The 11,658-nt window shown below is 40.2% G+C and overlaps 1 long non-coding RNA gene across 1 annotated transcript; it reads left to right on the top strand.

Moving 5' to 3' along the window:
- The first annotated feature begins 315 nt into the window (after window positions 1–315).
- LOC118406694 lies at window positions 316–4,925 on the top strand. The gene is made up of 2 exons (XR_004830067.1): window positions 316–675; window positions 3,676–4,925. It is a non-coding gene; the product is annotated as an uncharacterized LOC118406694 (long non-coding RNA).
- Window positions 4,926–11,658: the final 6,733 nt, after the last annotated feature.

The raw sequence follows: 11,658 nt of genomic DNA on the forward strand, positions 1-11,658 counted from the left end.
GGTACCATAAGCAGTTGCGTGTAGCGCATAGATTACACAGCAGAGAGAGACTACGCCTTATAATCAGATACAAACCATGTTTCCCCACTTACAGCAAACTACTTGTAACACTAGTTCACCTTTATCCGCTGGGTAACCTTTATTCGTTATGTTTACCCAAAAGGTATTGAGGGATATCAAGTCGACGGACGGTGGTTTCAAGATTTAATATGTTCAAACTATCGTAGTTTGAAACTATCGTCCGTCAACTTGATATCCCTAAATACCCGTTTTCGAAAGCAACGAATATAGGTTACCCTGCGGATAAAGGTGAACTAGCGTTTACTGTAATAGGATCTAAATCGTACGGGTAAATTTATATTTCCTATGTGTTTAACCTCACGATATGTACTTTCATTTCCAGAACTATTATACGAGGTCCCATTAAAAAGGAACGTTAGTGGCGTTGATTTTATAATGAAAAATAAAAATGAGCCTATTATAAAACCAATGGCAATTACTTTTTGAGGGAACCGCGGACTTCAAAGAAGCGAGAAGGGTAGGAATATGTGCACTAGATTACAGTATTGTAGCTTATACTCTATACAAACTGTATATCATACTGTTCAGGAGGTGCTGTGTATGTCCGCTGGGGCAGGAAGACTTGTCCGTCTGGAGCAACAACCGTCTACTCTGGTGAGGTATTTTTCATATACATGTAGCCTAATCTGCAGTACCGCTCCCTGCCGCCTCCACAAAAGTGCTAAATCGTCAAATTGCCACATTTCCCTATATATATTCGGCGATGAGAAAATCGTAAAGACTCACAAAAGGGCTTTTTAAATTTATTCTTGATACTTAGGCCATATTGATTTGATTATATGGATGACATCCGCGCTCGCACCAATTTTCGGCCATTTCCAAAAAAAAAAAAGTTTTCTACCACACAATAAATTGTGCAAAGCAGCTATAAAATGAGCACAGATATTCCGTACATAAAAAAAAAGATCAGAAAACAGATAACTAATGCCATAGAATGCCAAAATAAATCTAAAGTCAAAGAATAACATGTGACAGAAAAAAATCTATTGTTGGTAGGGAGAGGTACCAGTACAGAAAATTCAGGTCCAGGGGATCATTTCCAGGTCCGGACCTAAACCTGGACCTAATTGTCTGTGGAAACTTGAGAACTGGCAATACTCAAAACAATGGTAATTGGTCAATTTTGCATGCTACAAAGGAATCTGTTTGGTGGATTATTCGACTCCCACTGTCTTTGTACCTTTGACTGTAGAAACTTGGTACAATTGACTATAAACTCTACTTGACTTGGCTCTTGTTGTCTTCTTGGCCCCGGTAAGACCCCAAATGCCTGCCGACATAGTGTGTTCATTTTGTAATTGGCGAAACCTGTTCCTCTGATTTTTTTTTCAGGTCTGTTTTTTTTTCGGATTGGTCCAAGAAGAAAAAAAACTGTTTTGCACCCTTACGATTTACTGGCCCCTACACCTAACTGTTGGTATACCATACTATGTATGTTTAGTCCTATGTTCAACATTCCTGGCCACTTTGATTTCATACTGAAGGCAGCTTTTGTTTTTGGCCAAACTTTTTTTTTATTCGCTCGCTCGCATCAGTTTTGGAGTTCCCAGGGGATGTCATCCATATAATCAAATCAACATGGCCTTATTTGAAAATACGAACATTTAGAATGAAGAATGACAATTATTGAAGAAATTTTGCATACAAAACAATGGCACGTTTCCTTTACAATTCGCCAATAAAAATGTTCTAGAAGTGTAACGCACATGTACCGTAAATTGTCACGTTCCGAGCCAGGGGTTGCCACATTCACATTTCATGTTATGAAAAAAGAAGACGTTCAACGAATGCAACTGTGTTTCTGTCTGTCTATCAATGAATATTTGTTCTTTAACGAGGTAACTTCGTTATGTTAGCAAACTTGCAGAACTTTCCATTTTTCCGTGCGATTAAATCGAAGTGTACGAAGGACCATTGGGTCAAAACGTGTTTTAGCGAAAGAGCTGTGTGCTCACAGCAAAGGGGCTGCGTGCTCGGCGAAAGAGCTGTGCGCTCACAGCAAAGGGGCTGCGTGCTCGGCGAAGGAGCTCTGTGCACCAGGCTGAAGTTAGCCGCCGATTGGTACCCGCCGATCCAGCCGCCGATTCGTCATTTATAGACAAAACAAAGCATCATTCAGACGCCCATTCGAAGAAACTAAAAATTCCTGATATCCTTTAAAAGCCCATGAACTGCTGCATATTGTCTATTACCACCCAATATATGTAACTGATCCGTTATATATAATAACAGAAAGTATTATATCAGCGATTAAGCACAAATAATAGGCCCAATCGGCGGCCAACTTCAGCCTGGTCTAAATTCGGCTGCCATACGGCTTGTAGAGCAATCTGCTACTTATCTAAACATGGCCCGTGAATTTTGAGACGAATTTAGATAGCGCAAACCCAAATGACGTATTCAAAACAAATATCAAATATTACGGGCCGGATTTCATTAATGAACTAGAGGGGAATTAACTCATAGGAAATACCCAAGCAAAGGGGGGCTAAAATCGGCTGCCAAAAGGCTTGTAGGGCAATCTGCTACGTATCTAAACGTGACCCGTTAACATTTAAGAGGAACTTATAGCTTATATACTAAATGAACTAGAGCTCAGTGCCGATTTCTTATAGACCAAACTGCTTCAACTCAATTAGCTCCTCTCTAGTTCATCAATTAAATCCGGCCCGTAAGATTTGATACTTGTATTGAATACGTTGGGGTATAACTATAAGCTATCTAAATTTGTCTTAAAAGTTCACGGACCACGTTTAGATAAGTAGCAGATTGCTCTTCAAGCCGTGTAGCAGCGTATTTTAGCGCCCCCTTTGTTTTGGTATTTCCTATTAATTCCCCCCTAGTTCATTAATTAAATTCGGCCCGTAACATTTGATATTTGTTTTGAATACGTTAGGGTATGCGCTATCTAAATTCGTCTTAAAATTCACGGGCCACGTTTAGATAAGTAGCAGATTGCTCTACAAGCCGTAAACGGGCAGCCGATTTTAGACCAGGCCGGAGTTGGCCGCCCAATTGGGTCTATTATTTGTGCTTAATCGTTGATATACTACTTTCTGTTATCATTTATGTTTATATATACATATACCGGTAATAATAGACAACATGCAGCAGTTTTTGATATCCATTTAAGCTTTTAAAGGAAATTAGGAATTTTGGAATGGGATGCTATGTTTTGTCTAATGACGAATCGGCGGCTGGATCGGCGGCTACCAATCAGCGGCCAGCTTCAGCCTGGTGTAACAGCCCCTTCGCTGTGAGCACACTGCGGAGCTAAGTTCGCCGAGCACACAGCCCCTTTCCTGTGAGGCACAGCTCCTTCTCCGAGAACGCAGCTCCTTTGCTGTGAGCACACAGCTCTTTCTCTGTGAGCACACAGGTACTTCGCCGAGCACACAGCCATTTCGCTGTGAGCACACAGCTCGTTCGCCGAGCACGCAGCCCCTTTGCTGTGAGCACACAGCTCGTTCGCCGAGCACGCAGCCCATTCGCTGTGAGCACACAGCTCTTTCGCTAAAACACGTTTTGACCCAATGGTCCTTCGTAGAAGTGCGCACAAATGTCAAGTTACGGTGTGGTTTTCTTGATTCTTAGGTGTGGCAGGAGGAACGTCTTACATAACCAGTACAGACGGCGGCGGCACCAACTATCAGTGTCTGCCGAACAACCCACAGTGGGGGAGGTATCAGGACGGAGTCAGCGGTTACAGCGCGTACATGTACGGAGCGGAATATCGGGTTGCTACAAACGCTCCGTTCGGCTCCACATCTCTTGATGCCCATGACGTCCCGTGTACAGTCTGCTACGTCCCAACCCGCGGCAGTAAGCTGATGATCCCCGCCCGTAACACCTGCCCCACCGGCTGGACGGAGGAGTACGATGGGTACCTCATGGCAGCTTCGTACACCCACACTGCCACAGAGTACGTCTGCATGGATGACAACCCTGAGACAGTACAAGGCGGGCAAGGAAGACAGACCTCAGCAACGCGGTTCTACCCCGTGGAAGCCCGCTGTGGTGCCCTGCAGTGTCCTAACTACGTGGAAGGGAGGGAACTCACTTGTGTCGTCTGCACCAAATGAGACTTCAAATCACCGTGATAACCTTCACATATAAACTAAACGTACTGTCTATCGTGCAATTGTGACAGCAATGGCACACAAAGTTAGTTATAGATATATGTAACGTTATAATTTTTGTCTGTTTGCAAGTTTTGCTTGGCTTAAGATTAAATTCAGCTCATATTTGCCCCCTTCCACTACGAATGGAGAAACAGACTGCACATCAACTGTACATGTCAGAAATAAAATCATGATAACCATCTAGCCTACATGCATCGATGATATCTAATAGTTTCTACTTTTTTTCTGTCTCTTCAGTTTAAAAGATCTTAGTAAACTTGGCGTAAACAGCCTTTTGTTCGATGTTCTTATGATATACATATTTTCCAATGCACACAGGTAATACATGTAACGTTATGTAGTTTATCCAAATGAATTTCTTGTTACTGCATGCAATGAAAAGCACACTCTCCACCATTTTGTATTGTTTTCCTTATAATGGTACTTTGGGCCGATGCTTTGGCTGAATCGTTAAGAAAAGTCAAACCAGTCAATAGTGACCGGTAAAGGGACTTCTAGTAGTTATGAAAGTAAGTACCGTAGAAAACGTTCATCGCTATAGCCAAGACAGTGCATTCTGCCTAACAATTCTATATCCATATCTATCTAAACTGGTAGTTCATGTAACTTGATGCAAGCTTTTACTAGGCGGCGGAAGGACGGGGTTGAATACTGAACGTTATGTAACGTTAACTATGTTATAAAAAAGTTTTCCACCATTGACTGGTTTTGTGAGTTGTACGTTTTGTGTGTGTTTACTTCAGTGGAATACGACTGTTGACCGGGCAGTACTGGATTTGTTGGAGTATGTAACTATATATATGAAGAGGGTAACATAAAGAAGATATCTCCAGATCGTATAGAGATTAGTTTGCTACACCGCCTTCGAAATTAAGACAAGCTACCTCATCTCCAAGCAGATGTTAGGGTGCAAGATTGCTATGTCTTCTAACTAACGGTCTCGCTTCTTTGTCCCATGTAAACAGATGAACAGTTGAGTAAAATACCAAAGTTCCTAATATAATGCGGATTAGGAGCACACACATAGCTAACCTGCTCATTACGTACAAGATATGATGTATACATGAATGTAGGGGCGCTTCGACTGGCGGACATGGTGTTACAGGGGCTCCTCGCGCGGCGCCTAAAAATCGATCTTCGTATGCCAACTAGTGTCTTAAAGGTCATTCTAGATGTAGGTAAAGATGTCTGGATCTATTTGGGAAAGTTTTCACTTGCTTTAGCTTCATTCCTTGAATATTTCCACATTTCAAAAGTCGAGTCGATATACCCTATCATAGCCCAAACTGCAGTACCGCTCCCGGCCGCGTCCGCAAAAGTGGCTAAAACGACCGTCAAATTGCCAAATTTCCGACTTTTCGGGAATGGGGAAATCGTGAAAGGCTCGCAAAGGGGTTTTATTTATTAGACTTAGTGGACTTTTTTTCGGGAAATTAGACCATTTATAGTGAAAAATGACAATGCATAAGATAGTTCACGAACAAAACCATGGCATATTAGGTCATAAATGACATCTTTCCTTTGCAATTTACTCTTCAATGTAAGTTAGAGTGTACATGTCCTGTAAATTGTCACGTTCTGAAGGACTACCCTATCCAAAATTATTCTTATGTGTGAATCAATATTATGCAAAGATGTTTTTGTCTGTGTGTTTATCAATAGCGCCGTTTTCTCTTCCCACACGAGGTAAGGTGTAGCCGTGTAGCCGCCTATGGAATGTAATATTTAATCTCCAAGCAGATCTTGCTGTGGCATAAGAAAGTATATCATAAGCTTGGGAATGAGTTTAGCTGGCAGAGGAGTTTCTTTGCGGCACAGCGGGTAGAGATTAGTAATATAACCTTGAGCGCCGGGAGCAGTTTGGTGTGGTTGGTGGAAGAAGACATATAGTGTAGAAGTTAGTTTGTTATCCTGCGTTTTGAAACAATACAACCTACAGTGTACGTGTCTCCTGATGAAGGAAAATTATAAGAAATACATTGGGTTAGCTTTTGCCAAAATGAGTGTACAGAATGGATGTCTTAATTCCTTGCAAAGGTTATACTACGATAGGAGAGTGCCTAGACATGTATTCTTTTCATATTTAACAGGTTTTTTTTTACTGTAGCTAATTGCAATAAACGCAGTTCGACTGATTAAGATAATGTTATGTTATGTGACAGCAGCTTGTAACTGAATCTAATTAAATGAGAGTACATTGTCATTATCATAATTTATCATGTAAATTTAACGTTCTCCTTATAGACGCTATCGTTAACAAAGTTAAATACATTTCATGTAAGACACATTAATGTATTGTTATGATATATTTTCGTAATTCTGGGCAATTAATTGGGGATTGGTGTTAAGGTGTCAAAATGTGTTGTGGTTGTGTACATGTAATAAACCACAAGTAAAAGCCTCTCAGTCTGACTTCATATAAAGGTAACGCGATGATTGTGTACTTTGATTCTCACGGCAGGTTGTACTTCAATATGTCTTAGACATATTATTACTAGTCTGTTTGATGTCTTGGAGATGACTTGGTTTTTAGTGTCGATGATCTTGGGACATCTCGAATCTTAAGGTTCCCTCTCACTTGACGTGCGGCACGCTTGCGGCATTGCTGCGTTCGTTAACTGCGGCACTGTTGTGTTAATTTCGCCGATTTTGTCTTGCACTCACACTGACGTGCGGCACTGTTGCGTTTCTAGACTAAATGAACATGTTATTGACAATTGCAGCGTTGTCAATTTATGAAAAATCACCGTAAAATGATGAGAATGCCCCAAAATGAGATTTATAATGAAAAGATTTCCCTTCTGATAATGAATTATATGGTACATATGCTATAAGTAACCTTGAAAGACTTTTACAGTAAAGGAAATGACCCAAATGAACGGACACGAACTATATACCAGATTTCACTCGATGTGTACGTTTTGCACCATGTAACGTTATGTGTAATTATGTATGTTTATATGTTTATTCACCAATTTTGCAAATTTCTAAAATGAAAATGTTTGATATTTCATACTTTTTTTGTATGACGCTGAGTATTTTCATTGTCGGCGGATGGCTTGCCAGCCTATTGATGTCTAAGTCTATCATATTTGTAAAAAGTGAGAAAAATATGGCCCATGGGTCTGAATGACTGCAATTTTGTATTTTATCGGTGGCAGGCTACCAGCAATGATTAGCTTGTAACGTTATAACGCAAACGCAAACTCGTTATCATCCACCATAAATAATTTCTTTTTGAACGTTGTACGATAACCTTTATCTCTACATCCGTAGGTTAATCGATAAACCAGTTACTTATTTTTTGTTTTCAAGTATAAAATACTGACCTACTTTCCATTAAATAAATCAAAAGATGTATTTTTAAGTTAACTCTGAATACGGATACAAGGTAAGTTTTCTGGAATTCGCAGTGTTTTAACTGGATCGAAAACCACTGTAAAATTATTAGAAATACATCTAAAATAGTTTTTCGGTGATAAAATGATGTTTAGTTTTGATTCTTGGTGTAAAATAGGCAAAATATATCCTTGATACTGTTTGGGGCATGGTGGCGGCACTGTTGGGGCATTGTTGGGGCACCGTTGGGGCACCGTTGGGGCACTGTTGCGGCACTGTTGCGGCATCTTGCCACTTGCGTTATTTTTAAACTTTTTAAAAAACATCGCGCTTGCAAGCGGCACTTCTAGGTTTGCTTGCGGCACCTCTAGGTTTGCTTGCGGCACCTCTAGGTTCCGTGGGGGTACATCTGCGTTTTCGAACGCAGCAATGCCGCAAGCGTGCCGCACGTCAAGTGAGAGGGGGCCTTTACACTCCTGAAGCAGAAACATTGAAAGGTAAAGTACGTACCCTTATCTTCCTGGCGAGGTAATACTTTTGTTATACTTTACATGTATTTATATTTCTGTTGTTTACATTGAGTATAAACTGATAGGCCCAACATGTATCAGCGCAAAATCAAAACTTGTAGGGAAACTTATAATCGCCAAACCGTAATCATGCGAAGACATGTGGTAAGATTCATTCTATTACACTAGACTCATTACACAAAATAAATGCAATATCTACATCTCAATAGCAACAGACAATCAATTGCACAAACTTGCGTTAATGTGTCCTACATGGTATACATCTAACACTGTCTGTTAACGCTAGCATCTTTACGCAGAACGCCAAATTCAAATTGATAAATTATGAAAATGACACATTGTGCTCCATTTTATCACTGAGTTACCAGTTTCATTCCTATCACATAACATATCATTTTGCTTCAGAAACTTACTTACTTACTTACTCCGGCGAGCTCGCTCGGAGTCTCCACATAACCAGTTTCCTCCACCCCTCTTTGTCATCCATCGCTGCGGGAAGTTGTTGCAGGTCCAAACCGCTGTCTTCAGCAAGCTGCTTAGTGTATGACTTACGCGGTCTTCCCCTGCCCCTGTTTCCGTGGTTCGGATTCCACAGTAACAGTTTGTGCACTACTTCATCCTTTTTCCTCCAGCAGTGACCTGCAAAACGCAGTCTCCTTTGCCGAATAGTTTCGGCTTTCGGCGGTATATCCTTGTAAAGGACTTTGTTTTTAATTTTTTTTTTCTCCATGAGATCTTTAGGACAGTTCTCAGCATTCTCGTATATGTGCCGTTGAGTCTTCTCTCTAGGGCTTTTGTCAGAGTCCAACATTCTGACCCATAGAGGAGAATTGACTCTACTGCTGCTCTAAAGAAACTGATTTTAGTTGTTGGACTTAAATCGAAACACTTTATTGCAATTAGGTACAGCCAACACTTGCTTCAAATGTGAAAACATTAGGTGCTCACACATCTTGTCAACTTTTTGCGATACCTTCATTCTGTGCTCCTCTTTAGTCAAAATCTGCCAAGTATTTTCATATCTTTAAGCACACCTTCAGTACACAGAATGCCATTCTGACTCTAGTTAATCTAGTTAATCTGCCCCCTCCTGTCCGCAAAAACAGAACACTAAATCGTTTCATTTTTAAGCGGTCATTCAAAACGGCTCCTGTGCCCAAAGTTCTGCATCGGCACAAAGAATCCATGCAACTTAAGGGAAACATTTATGACCTGGCTTTGTTTGGGAAGTTGCTATTCTTTGGTTTTTGTCATCTTTTTGTCATAAAAGAGGAAAATAAGCCTAAAGTAATCAAACCCCTTTGCGAGCCTTTCGCGATTTCCCCATTCCCGAAAACACGGAAATTTGGCAATTTGACGGTCGTCTTAGCCACTTTTCAGGTGGCGACCGAGAGCGGTACTGCAGATTAGGCTATGATAGGGTATAAGGTTTTGAACTGTAAAGTTGTGAATATATACATGAAATTAGGCTTTAGTACGGTGAAAGCTTTCCCAAATAGGTCCAGACATCTTTACATACATCTAGAATGACCTTGAAGGTGCTACTTGACGTAAGAATGATGGTTTTTAGGTGTCGTGCAAAGAGCCCATGTCCGCCTGTCAAAGCGCCCCCTACATTCTCGTACATCATATATTGTACATTATATGTGGTGGCTAAGTGGCATTAACTTGTCTAAAACGACCGTCAAATTGCCAAATTTGGGAAATGGAGGAATCATGAAAGGTTTATAACTTTGTGACTGGAGGGTAACCGCAAGAGATATAGATCTCTATGTCCGTTTGCCGCATTCGTATGTGATCGCTGACATGTCGTCTTTTGTCAGTTGTGAAATGATCTTTTTTTCTCGTAGTAGCTGTTGTCATAATCGATGTAATAATTTCACAGATCACCCTAAATTTTCGGTATTGTGGAACAGGCAATGCGGTTTCGGCGTTCGATAATCGCCTTATCTCTTTGTTACAGATGTATTTGAACAGATGTTGGTCGCATCATGCCTGATGTGACCACAACAGCTGACGTCGTTTAATTGCGTAATTTAACAGTTAATAGGGGACCTTGTCTGTTATACATTTGTATATCGTTCGTGCTGTTAGCTGTTCCGTGACCCCCCCCCCCCCCTTCTTACGCCGATGTTGTGTTGGTAAGTACAGGAATTTTTGTTATATATTTGGCATCAATATGACCTATTGGTTGCATTGGTTGATGGTTTCCCCTTATTTTTGTTAAGAATGTGTTTGTGTCTTGTCCAGGCTTTGTATTTCTTGTTCTTATGTTTGAAATATCAGTAATATCGGCTTGTTAATATTTTAATGTTACAGTCATATAAACTCTTCATGTCTTCTGTCCGTCGTTATTTGTCAATATCATGGCATAGTATACATTGGTATAGATACAGTTATATCGGATATTTACGTGACTAGTCGTGTGACAATCATGTTAAGTCTTAACGTTTCGTCCTCTGGTAAATTTCCGTCCGTCGATTTCCCAAATCACCGCTATATTCTCTCGCAATTTGGATCGTTTGGATTTCGTTTCGCTCTTTGCATTCATCATATTCAATATTTGGGACTGTAAAAATCATCGGTGTTGTGATATAGTTATACCTGACACGGCGGAAGTTACATATGTGATTCGTGAACAGGTGTTCGTCGAATTATGTTTGGTGTAACGACAACAGCTGATATCTTGGACCAACTGTTTCTGGTATTCCTGACAAATTTTGTCCCACTTTGAGTATCATAATTATCACCTTATCTATGGTATAACATCTGATCAGATGTCATGGGCCAATGGTTGTTGCTTTATTTTTTGAATATGGTTTTTGATAAAACACAATGTCACACACCACTGAAAACAACGCAACTGACAGACCATAATTACGTCACAAAGTGTGTTATCTACGGTCGCTTGTTTGACTTTATACTATGTAGGAAATGAGACCGTTTAAAGTGAAGAAAGACGATGTTTGAAACATTTCACAAACAAAACAAAAAGAAATGAACCGATGTAGTCGCACATTTTCTTACTTCGAGACAAACATTTCCAGAACGGCTTTTGTGAGGGATTAGATTTGGAGCTTTTTTTCGCCAAAACTTCTGTCATTTCAGTCTTCACCAAGCCAGCGATCTCTGGAAAAACGTACTATTCAGTAACATTCAAAACAATACTCTCATACCTCCTTCACTTTATTTTAAAACAGAATCTTGCTTAGTTTTAATTTCATAGCTATTTCATATAAATTTAGTAAATCAGTTTTCTTTTCGTGAAATGTTAAGTCATAATTCTTTCTTGCCCTGTCCTTGCTCTAATCAGTCACATACTCTAAAAGTCACATATAGATACTCCAATCAATCCTGCGCTAGCCTGTCAACAGTCATTTTTCCACTGAAGCAAACACATAAAAATTATATCGCTCAAAATCAATCGCCAGTGGGAAACCGTGAAAATCAAATCATTGTTATTCCTGTTGAATGCAGATTTACTTGCAATGATGATCCTGACCGTTTGGCGGCGCTTGTAGACTGTGTGATACTGTAAGTAGAAGTATACTGTATTTCACCCTACT

The sequence above is a fragment of the Branchiostoma floridae genome, chromosome 19 (assembly GCF_000003815.2).
Source record: "Branchiostoma floridae strain S238N-H82 chromosome 19, Bfl_VNyyK, whole genome shotgun sequence".
NCBI lineage: Eukaryota > Metazoa > Chordata > Leptocardii > Amphioxiformes > Branchiostomatidae > Branchiostoma > Branchiostoma floridae.